This window comes from Culex pipiens, chromosome 1 (assembly GCF_016801865.2).
Source record: "Culex pipiens pallens isolate TS chromosome 1, TS_CPP_V2, whole genome shotgun sequence".
Lineage (NCBI taxonomy): Eukaryota > Metazoa > Arthropoda > Insecta > Diptera > Culicidae > Culex > Culex pipiens.
Genome location: NC_068937.1, coordinates 58508661 through 58519154, shown reverse-complemented (window position 1 = coordinate 58519154; position 10494 = coordinate 58508661). Strand labels below are relative to the sequence as shown.

Below are 10494 nucleotides of genomic sequence, written 5' to 3'. Positions count from 1 at the left end.
ATTTATTGTTGTTCTGGAGATAAGTTAGCTTTATGATCATTTTTGGCTAAGATAACTTGAATATCTCTTCAGGAAAGGAACAAAACTTAAATTGTTACTTGGGCATGATTACCTTCCTCAAAAGTCTAACTTACAGTACACAGAAAAACAAATGTGAATTTACTCGACACGAAAAAAAAACACATGTAAACTTGAGATTCGTTGTAAACGGTTGAATCGCACGTAATCATCATGTTTATGAATATTTTTTTTTTTAAATTAACATCAAATTGCATTAATATTTAAATGTTTAATGACGTGCAAAAGTGTTACATCATTAATGATGAAACATTAGGAATTTTTTTTTGTGTTTATCGATATCATATTTTTACAGGTATGGTGACTTGGAGCCTAACATTTCAAAAGGGCATATAACTTTTGTAAACAATAGTGTATCCCTTTCACTCAAATGACAGTTTACATAAGGTGTGAAAGGGACACACTCTTGCCTAAAAAAGTTATGTGCCCTAATGAAATGGCAAGCACGACTTTAGGTAAATACTGTCAATATCAACAAATTTGATAATGAATCAATAGAAAAAGTCAGTATCATGCAACATTTTCTGAATCGGTTTCGAATCCCCTCGCAACAAATTCATCCACACTAATGCAACATCAACATCGTTCATGCCAATAGCCGCATTCAATCCAGCACGTTCATTCTCTTGGAACTCACTTTTCATTTCTCTTTCTTTATAATTCTCATGGGAGAGAGTCATGACCGCCATCATCACCGTCATCATCATCGGCCACGCGACTGACTGCAGCATTTCGTCTGCACCCGCTTTGCCAGCGGGAGCGCCACACGTCCATCAGCGGTCTGTCTGTCTGTCGGCGCTCTCTTGCAATCTCTCACTCTCGTTGGAGAGGAGCTTCGGCTTTTGGGGCACGCGCAACCGTCTCCACTTCGGCTCCGGATCGGGTCGGTCGTGTGCCAGGCTGACTGGTGGCTCTTTACCGGTTCTGGCGCTCTTCCCAGAGCTCTGGCGCTTCCCAGAGATTGTTCCGACAGACTACTGACTGGGAGCAGCAGGAAGCCACCGGACGACCCGATGACGACGACGGTCGGGTGGCCACACGAGACCACCGAAGGCTCCGGCTCCGGAGCTCCCCCGAAAAAAACAACACAGTCACACACACCTCCGAGGGTTGACGCAGTTTGAAATCTAGAGCATAATTTAGTTAGCATAGAACCGCTCGATGCAATGAATTTTCGCTCCGGCGGCCCGGTCGAACGTCACCGCTGAACGACACGTTGACGAGACACGCTGACCTGCCGGGACGATCCGTGTCTCTGCCGGAACGAGCGCGCGCGAGTGTGTGTCCCCGTGGTGTGTGGTTAAGGTCTCTCCGGGGTATCCCAAGACTTGTGACAATCGATTCTCCCTCGTGGTCGCTAGTGGAAGTTGACTCTGTGTGGTGACCATAACTTGAGGACTTCAAAAGGTTTACTTTCCTTGTAATCGGGCACTCTGAATCACCACTACAACCCGGTGCCGGTGAAGCAAATGCAAAAAAAAGTCCCTCGAGTGCATTCTGGATGCAGTATAATTAATTATTAAGCGTCCTTTGTGTGCTGGTGTTCTCCGCTCTCCCGGAACCCCCATCTGCCGGCGAGTTAGTCCGGTCTCTGTGTGTGCTGTGCATCAGTGTGAGTAGTTCTTAAGGGGCGGACCTCCCCCTTCTACGCCCTTAGTCCCTAACCAAGAAATGTTCCGACAAGAACCCCAACAACCGGTCCCGGCAGTGCTCCTTTAAGTAAACGTAAACGACCAGAGACCACATGTGCCGTGCGTGAACACACACACACACACACACTCACACATGCATGTACGCCTCGTGTGAAGTGGTGTATGTGTGGTGGGCAAACGGCGTGTTTATCGCGACTCTGTGTGTGTGTGTGTGTGAGAGAGAGAAAGAGGGAAGGTGGTGTGGTGGAGCTAATTGCTGTACCCACGCAACGACAACCCCAATAAAGCCCCAAACCCTCCCTCCTAACCTAACCTAACTTTCAACGAAGGTAGCATAGGCTGTTGTTAGTATGAGGATGGAAGGAGGATGGTAATGGTGACAACGACAACAACAATAACAACGACGACGACGATGCGTCCCTTCAACCAAATCGATTGTTGTCCTGGTTCATTATGCTGATTGTCTTATAGGAAGAGAAGAAGATTGATCGGAAGTAGGAAGTAACGGAAGAAAGGAGAGAGATAAAGTGAGAGATGCACATCAATCTGGCTACTGGCCACAACTAGTGTGTCCTTGTCGGAGTGTGTCTGGTAGTGAGGAATGCTTTGTGATTTGATACAACATACTTGAGCTTTTGTGCTAAGGGAATGAGAAATTGCTAATTTGATTGTCGTGTGGCAGTGGGAAGCGGAAGCGGTTTCGTCGCTCCGGTAAAATATTGTGCTGAATTGAATCTGTGCGGAAAGTGGAGCGTAAGCAGTGCACTGGAGGAGTGATTAAAAGAAGGTAAGAAACACCCAGCTATTATAGAACAAAAACTGACGATGCTTGAAAAGCGAACAATCGGTTTGTGGTTGGCTCATTAACTCCATACAGGTGTTGAACTTTAATTGGGCGAAAATTATGCGTCGAAAATATAATTGTGGTATTTACCTATCACAGTTACAGTTACAGTGATCAATTGACATGTAGTAGTTGTTTAATAAAAGTTCCAATTGACCACTGTAACACAGTTGTGATAGTTTACACTTAGCACCTACAGGGTCAAAACTTAGGCGAAGTAAAGAGAGCATTTTCAACTTTTTTGACCCCGTTGGGGCTCCAATTTTTTTTCAAACGCTGCCGAATATCCGGAAAAGATCAATGAAATTTTTTTAAATCTTTTAAAATTTACGGTTGATTGTCCAAAGTTTGTGTTAAAACAATGTCATTGAATAATAAAATAATATCAAATTTCAGCGATACCACGTATAACCAGATGGAAAAGTGCTCCTATTCGGTTCATATTTAGCACGGGAGTTCCTTGACCAAAAAATTAGACTCAGATTTTTTTGTTTGGCGATGAGGCAGGTTATAGACGAGATATTTTCGTAAAAACCACCATCACAATTTTAAATCATATCTCCCGAGCGGATTAACCGATTAAAACTCGGTGGGTTTCAGAAGAAAATGTTATTCTTTGTACTTTGAAATACTAGCCCGACCTTGGAAACAACGTGTTCAAATCCCTTTTTTATTGCTTTCTTATAAAAATACAAGCTTTTCCCGGCAAACTTCGTCCTGCCTTTTTTTGGTTTCTTGACGTTTTTAGCTTGTTTGCTTGTAAGCCTCCTGTGATTAAAATATGATTTTACGCAACTTTTCTATACAATTTGCCAATGCTCCGGAATCGGTTCCAGAGTGGCCAAAGTTTCAATTAATTAGCGTAAGAACCTTCCTTGGGCTTATACGAACCCAACGCGACAAAAAGCACCTCGATCCGACGCTCCGTATTGAATGGATTCGCGTTCGAACAAAACCGTCGAAATCTATATATATAAAAAATTTCGACGGTTTTGTTCGAACGCGAATCAGTTCAGTACGGAGCGTCGGATCGAGGTGATCTTTGTTGCGTTTGGTTCGTATAACTTCAAGGAAGGTTCTTACGCCAAAAAGTGACAACTTTGGCCACTCTGGAACCGATTCCGGAAAATCTGTGGATTGTATGGGAAAAGTTACGTAAACTCAAACATAGATCACAGGAGGCTGAATTAGCAAACAATCAAGATACGTCAGGAAACCACACAAGGGCAGGACGAAGTTTGCCGGGAAGAGCTTGTTTTTTATAAAAATAGATTTTAAAGAGTAGAAAATCTCGTCTTAAAATGATTTTCAAGCGTAACTTGCAAAGTTTTGAAGCGAAAAGTATTACAAATTGCTTAATACATTATTTCAGTTATGCTACTACCGATAATTTGCTAAATATCATGTCTTTTTATTTATTCAATTCAGTTCTTTGAGTGTTTATTAGAATTTAACAGTTCTGCTTCAGGATGTTACATTTTCAATTCGGAGATTTGGAGAACAGGGAGGGTACATGTTTCTAAGTTTAGATTTAGCTAGCAAGCCTTTTCCGATCTATGTTACCAAAATTCGAAATTTGCAAAAAGTCTAAATGCGCCCTTTTAGATTAAAACTTCAAAAATAATTGTTGTTCAATGTATTTAAAGTGTTTTACAGTCAATTGATTATGTTTTGATAATTTTCAAAAATATTTTGTTTGCCCCTTGATTTTTAGGAACGTTTTTAAAAGGGGGGGAGGGGGACAAAAACTGGAAATAAATTCAAAATTACCTTAACCCTCTACTGCCTAATTTTTTTTTGAAATTTTTATTTTCCAGTGTTCAGGAGATCATTTTGAGCAACTTTTAATCTACGTTTTTTTGTTTTTCTTGTTTTATTTTTAGTATTTTAATTTGCTTTTATCTTGTTTGTTTTTGGTAGTATTTGGCCTATTGTACCACCTACCACCATTACATTTTGCCTATCTATTTTTTTCATGTTTTTACAGTCATTTTTTTCAATTTTTTACTTGTTTTTCACATTTTCGGCTATAGAACCATTATCATTTAAACTGTTGAAAAATGCGTAGAGGCATAGTCGAAATCACTACAAAAATTACTGCATACTTATTTTTACTTAAAATATAGGAAATGTTAGTAAAAAATACAGCCAGAGCTGACCCCTAAAAAAATACATTTTTAAAAACATTGGCAAAGTCACATAAAACAAATCAAACTTCCAACCCTAAAATTTTCGAAAATTTTAAGAGTTCTTCTTTCCAATGGTTTCTAAAGATCAAAAATTGGTTGAAAAATGGAATTTTGGCGATTTTTCAGATCGAAGCCGGGGTTAAGTTGTAGAGGGTTAACAAAACGTCAATTTATCTTATGTATGCACAAATCTGTAGTAAAATAATATATCTAATATTCAACTGAATTTAATTTGTAAGAGCATGAGCATGAGAGATTATTCAACTAAATTTAATTTGTACAGATGATTTTCAAATAAGCATGATGACGGAAAAAATAAGTTTTATTTCACTTGTTAAAATGTTTGAGCAACGTCATTTATTTTGGCTGGATTTTTCTGCCTTGGATATATCCAACTCGAAATGTAAATGAGATTTGTTTCGTAATTTGTACCAAGAAACCATATGAATCTATCAATGACAAAATTTGTAAAAAATCACTCTTATTTGTACATAATGACCAATAACATTTCATTCATTCATTCTGATTGAATGATTCTCAAAACATGAAGGCACATGTCATTGAATCAGAAATTTCCGCCATAAGCTAAAAGCGAGTGAATTCACATTTCGAATCACTATTCGAGCTTTGCTTCACTTTTCTCATGAAACACGTAAGCTATTTTACTGGAATCCGCTTATATTCCGCCGCCGGAGTTTTCCTGAGGTGGAATATCGGATATTCCTTTTAGTGTGCTATTAAAAAAAACACCCTTTCTGAAAAGAGAGCCCCTGAATGATGGTGATAAACTGGCAATATTTATTCGCCCGCAAAAACTTGTCTCCGCGCGTGTATGAGCGCACTTTTCCTTGCCCCTTCTTGTGGCTTCGATTCAAAAGAAACATCAATCACACCCACTCGAACCCTACCACCGCCACAGCACTAGAGGGTGGGAAATGAAAGGCTACAAACCATTGGGGGATTTATTTCTTGCCATCCGTTACATGACCTTAACACCAGGATTACCAAGCTCAAAACTGTAATTCTTTCTTTTAATAAACATGTCCGTAACTTTACCAGTCTTTTCTTCTCTGGTGTAAGCTTGAAAACGGATAAAAAAATACACCAAAAATCCTAAGAAACCAAAAAACAAGTAAAACCAGTTAATTGTACTTGGTTGTCCAAGTGATAACCAACTTCTGGGCTGTGCGGATATGTTTGTGTGAATCGAGGTGTAACTGTCAGCAAGGCAGGTGACACACTCGCTAACAACTTGTTACGTGGGTCTGTAGCTTTTCGTCGTTTTGGTACAAAAGAAAGCAAATTAATTTTGTTATGCCTTGAGGCACATGATTTGCTAGAAATAGATTTGTATTTATTTCTGATTCCGTAACATGCCAGGGTCAGTTACTGTAATGGGGACGGGAGAGATGATGTTTCTGAAAAGAGTTGGCTAATTCTTGGGCAGAGGGAAAATTTCGTCCCACGTGGCGTAACGATCCGTAAATAATCCCTCTTCCATCATCAACTCTTGTCCAATGTTCAAATAGTAGTCATGGCCATCGCTCACTGGCATCCAATTTGGCTTGCCTTCCAAATTTGCTCGGTTTGGGTCACTGGAAAGAGACGAAAGTGGAGTTGTAACATTTGAAAATCAAATATTTTGAGCACAAACCCAGTCATGCAAAAAACACTCCATAGTCGGGTCAAACGGTCGATTATTGTGGCTTCTGGATCGGAAGCGTTGAACCGGGGGGCCTTCCAAGGCATCGTGAACAGGTATAAAAGATCATCGTGGCACCGTAAGGAGTGTTGCCGTCCGGATATCAGAAGAAACTGTATCGCCCAACGAAGCTGAACTCATATTGGGAAACCTACGTGTGGCGCGAGGCAAGCTGGTCCAAATGATGCATTCCAAAGCCAATGAATCCGTCAGTGAATAACTAGAATTGTCATTAGAATTATTCTAAAGTTTAAGTGTTGTAGAAATAATACATACGTTAATTAGAGCTTGAAGAGACTGCTCCTTACTGATTGGCATGCGTCCCACAGTTTTCTCTCTCAACATACGACTCTGCATTGTCATATCTCGAGAGTCAGATTTATACCACAAAGCAATCGGTGCTACGGCTTCACAATTCTCGTCCAATGCTTCATTTTTTCATTGTTCAAAAGCTCAATCGCAATCATCGCGAACTCATCCTTCGTCATACCAGCAATTATTGGTATTTTCATAAAGTCACCCTTCATGAAAGCTTCGGTTGGATCTCGATTCAGGAAACGTTCTTGACCAAAATCTTGCTCTACAACTGGTGTTCGGGAGCTCGGGAGCCTCACTGTAGGTTAGAGTAGGACAGGCAAACGATAACTTGACCAGAACAAACATCCCACGGGCCCAGGGATTGATCTCTCTCAGGGAGAGGCGATCACTTCTCTGAGATAACTCTTGTTACGCAATTTACGACACTTTAGGCTAATTATCAGATCTTTGGGATAGGTCAGGATAAGTACAAACCGAACCATGGTCGGGTAACGAGGCCACGGGTGCCTCCGCGCGTTCCGCGCACCAGTCGGATACTGGGAAACTTAATAACTACGACTAACTTAGAACTACTGTAAATATAGTGCGATTAAGACTAAATATACACCCAAACGGCAGTCGCATGATTGTGATGCATGGCGGCATGAAAGTATATCAGAATCTGCATGAAAACTGTCCTCATGCATTTTTTGCGATATAGGAGTATGACATTTTTGCCCGTTACCGACAATTATCGACATTACCGACGGCTTTTTGGCTGTATTTCACAAAAAAAAAAAAAACCTTAACAGAACGAGGATTGAACCACCAACTTCTTGGTTATTGATCCGACACGCTACCACCGCGCCATGGACGCTTGATGAAATGTGAGTGAAAGAGCACCAACATATTCTTCTCTTTGGAGTGTTGCTCTTGGACGGGCCAGCTTTATATGTGTTGGTGAGAACTGCAGATCGCTGAAATGTTTACACGCGGGCAAAAATGATCTACGGGCTTGCTGCAAAAAATGTTATAAAATGTAACATTTTCTGCAGCAAATCCACTGTTGCAGATTTTGAGATATATTTTTCTTTTGGGTGTACGTGTTTGATGTTACATGTGCGTTTTACTGGCTCTACGGTCGGACTAGAGCCCTGCACAACCCCAAGAAGTGGCCAACCAAGTTCTCCAAGGATTTACGACCCGGACGAAGAACAGGACCACAGGAAACGATCCAACGAACTCCTCGTTAACAATTTCTGTGTTGGGCAGGAAGGCTCGGCCCCAACAACTGGCTTCCACAGGCTGTCCAAAAATTCCGAAACAGGCTTTTGACGAAGACATTCGATCATATCTGCGACCATCTTGGTATTACATCCTAGTAAATTGGCTTGCGTCTGACCAATATTACTCTGATCTTTGGGCCACTCCACTTGACTGGTAGAAGATCCACTCATCACGATCGCCCGATGGAACAATCCCACCGACATTGGAGATATCATGTGGAGAGTTACACTGAACCCTCCGGCACTGTAGCCCATTAGTGTCACCGAGTCCGGATTGCCACTAAAGCTCGCAATGTTGTCTCAAATCCATTTCAACGCCATCACCTGACCCTTCAACCCAAAGTTCCCTGGACAATCGGCTGTTCCCGTGCTGGGGAATCCCAGCGATCCCAACCGATGGTTAATTGTCACCAGGACAATGTCGTGATCCAGCTGGTATTCCGGACCGCACATATTCTGCTATGCCCGGAAAGCATTTGAAAGCCACCAGGGTGAATGAAAACCAGAACGTCCAACAAAGGTTTCTTCGTAGACTCCTCCGGCAACTGCTTACTGTAGACGTTGATGAAGAGGCAATCTTTGGACATTTCACCGACCGGAGCGCCCATAGGCACCTGAGGACACATTGGACCATCACGTGCCTTCCCAAGATGCTGCATGTTATGGTGGTTAAAATCGAAGCCTTCCAACCGGTAGCTGGGCGTAACGAATTCCTCAGAACGCAAAAATCGGCTCTCCCGTACATGATTCCAAATTGGAACCTCTGATTTGGCCCAAAATTGTGGTCACAATTGGTACATTTCCAGCGTGATCGGAGAACACTAAAACAGTTGCGGAATTAAGAACAAACAGTAGTGAGAGAATCATTTTGAAGAGTTGTGATCAGGTTTGGAACAGACACTGTCCCGCGATCGTTGGTGGCTTGGCTAAATAAGCGATCGTTTGGAAAGGGAGTGTAATTTCAAGCACGCGATCGCGGTAATAAAGTTATTATTGCTGAACTAATAGTTGCAACTGAAACCATAATTGGGACAGTTTCGTTGTAAATAGAGCGATTTTGTTTGCTGATGCTATTAAGTAGATTTGAGAAATTATGCTTCAAAAATCAGTTTGTATTTGACGAAGTTTGTTTATAGAACTGCTTAAAAAATAATACTATTTAGTCGAATATTATCTACAGTTTAATAAGAAACAAAAATCAAGAAAGAAAACTCCGGATGCTGAGAAAATAATAATTATTAGTTTTATTAAAGACACTTTGCCATTGCATTGGCATTCGTATCGTCCTGAGGAAATACATTTGAAAAAAAAAATAGACAATAAATATTATGTTACTTTCATAGAGCGCAACACATAAACAAATTGTGATTCTTATCTTATTCCTATTTGGGCGTCAGTTGGCAACCAATAATTTATTTTATCAAATTTGATAAATTTTCTTATCAATTTGATAAGTGTTATTTATCAATTTGACAAAACAATTATCGAGATGAAAAACGTCATTGGTAAAACGTCAAAAGCAAAATTTGTTAAATTGATAAAAATATTTATCATTTTGATAAATCATTTAATTAAAACTATAAAGGGTTCTATCAAGATGAAAATGTTATCTATCGTTATTGCGCAGTTCGTTTTTTTGTACTTATGAAAAATTGAACTAAAACTTTTTTTTTGCTAAAACAACTTCATTTATTTACATTAATTAGTGTTTTTACCATCTAAATTATGTTATTCCCATTCTGCGCGGGGGGGGATTTATCTGGAAAACTGAAAATAGATAGATTCCTCTGTTACTGTTTTCTCTATCTCCGCTACTGGTGCTAGCGGACTTGCCGTTGCGAAGTGACCATCTTTACCTTAACTTCTGAGGTTCCCGGTTTCTACGGGAAACCGCAACAGCAGGAATAGCGGTGGTGGTGGCATTTCCGGCTTTCTTGACTTCTTCCATAACGCCTTTCGCTGGGTAGCGGCAGAGGAGACTGCGTTTTGACTGACTCGACGTCGACTTCGCCGCATGGTTTTCACGGGTTTCGAGGGCAAATTCTCCGGCTTTGCATCGAAACAGGTTCTTTTTGTTTTGTTTATGTTTCGAATGACAGGAGAAAACGTGCTAAATCAAGCTATAATTGAGTTTATCGAATTAACAATAAAATTATCGTTTTGATATTTAAAATTAATCAACACGATAAACTAAGGTTATCAAATCAATAACTAAAAATTATTAATGTTGACAATGTTGTTTATCACACTGATAAGGCTGAATTTTTCTGCGTGTAGTTATAATATTTGAAATTATTTTAGTAATATTTGATCAGAAAACTACAATATTTAGCAAAATTCTGAAAAAAGTTACTTAATTTATAAGATTTTTTATGAACAACAAAATTATTGTATGGAGCATGTACAATTTTTGGAAAATGTCGATTCTGTGCTATATTTTGACTGT

General features: G+C 40.1%; 1 protein-coding gene and 1 pseudogene across 5 annotated transcripts in view; one reads left to right on the top strand and one right to left on the bottom strand.

The window, feature by feature from the left end:
* The first annotated feature begins 1039 nt into the window (after positions 1-1039).
* The window catches only part of LOC120430294 (irregular chiasm C-roughest protein-like), a 26771-nt gene continuing 17316 nt past the window's right edge, over positions 1040-10494 (top strand). Inside the window, exons 1-2 of one of the 5 annotated variants that reach the window (XM_052706428.1) lie at positions 1045-1690; positions 2413-2517. The gene's annotated coding sequence lies outside the window, so the exon portion shown is untranslated. Of the gene's footprint in view, positions 2518-10494 lie in introns of all 5 variants that reach the window. The other 4 variants (XM_052706425.1, XM_052706424.1, XM_052706433.1 and 1 more) reach the window with 4 other exon arrangements.
* LOC120420402 (liver carboxylesterase-like) lies at positions 5957-8707 on the bottom strand (annotated as a pseudogene).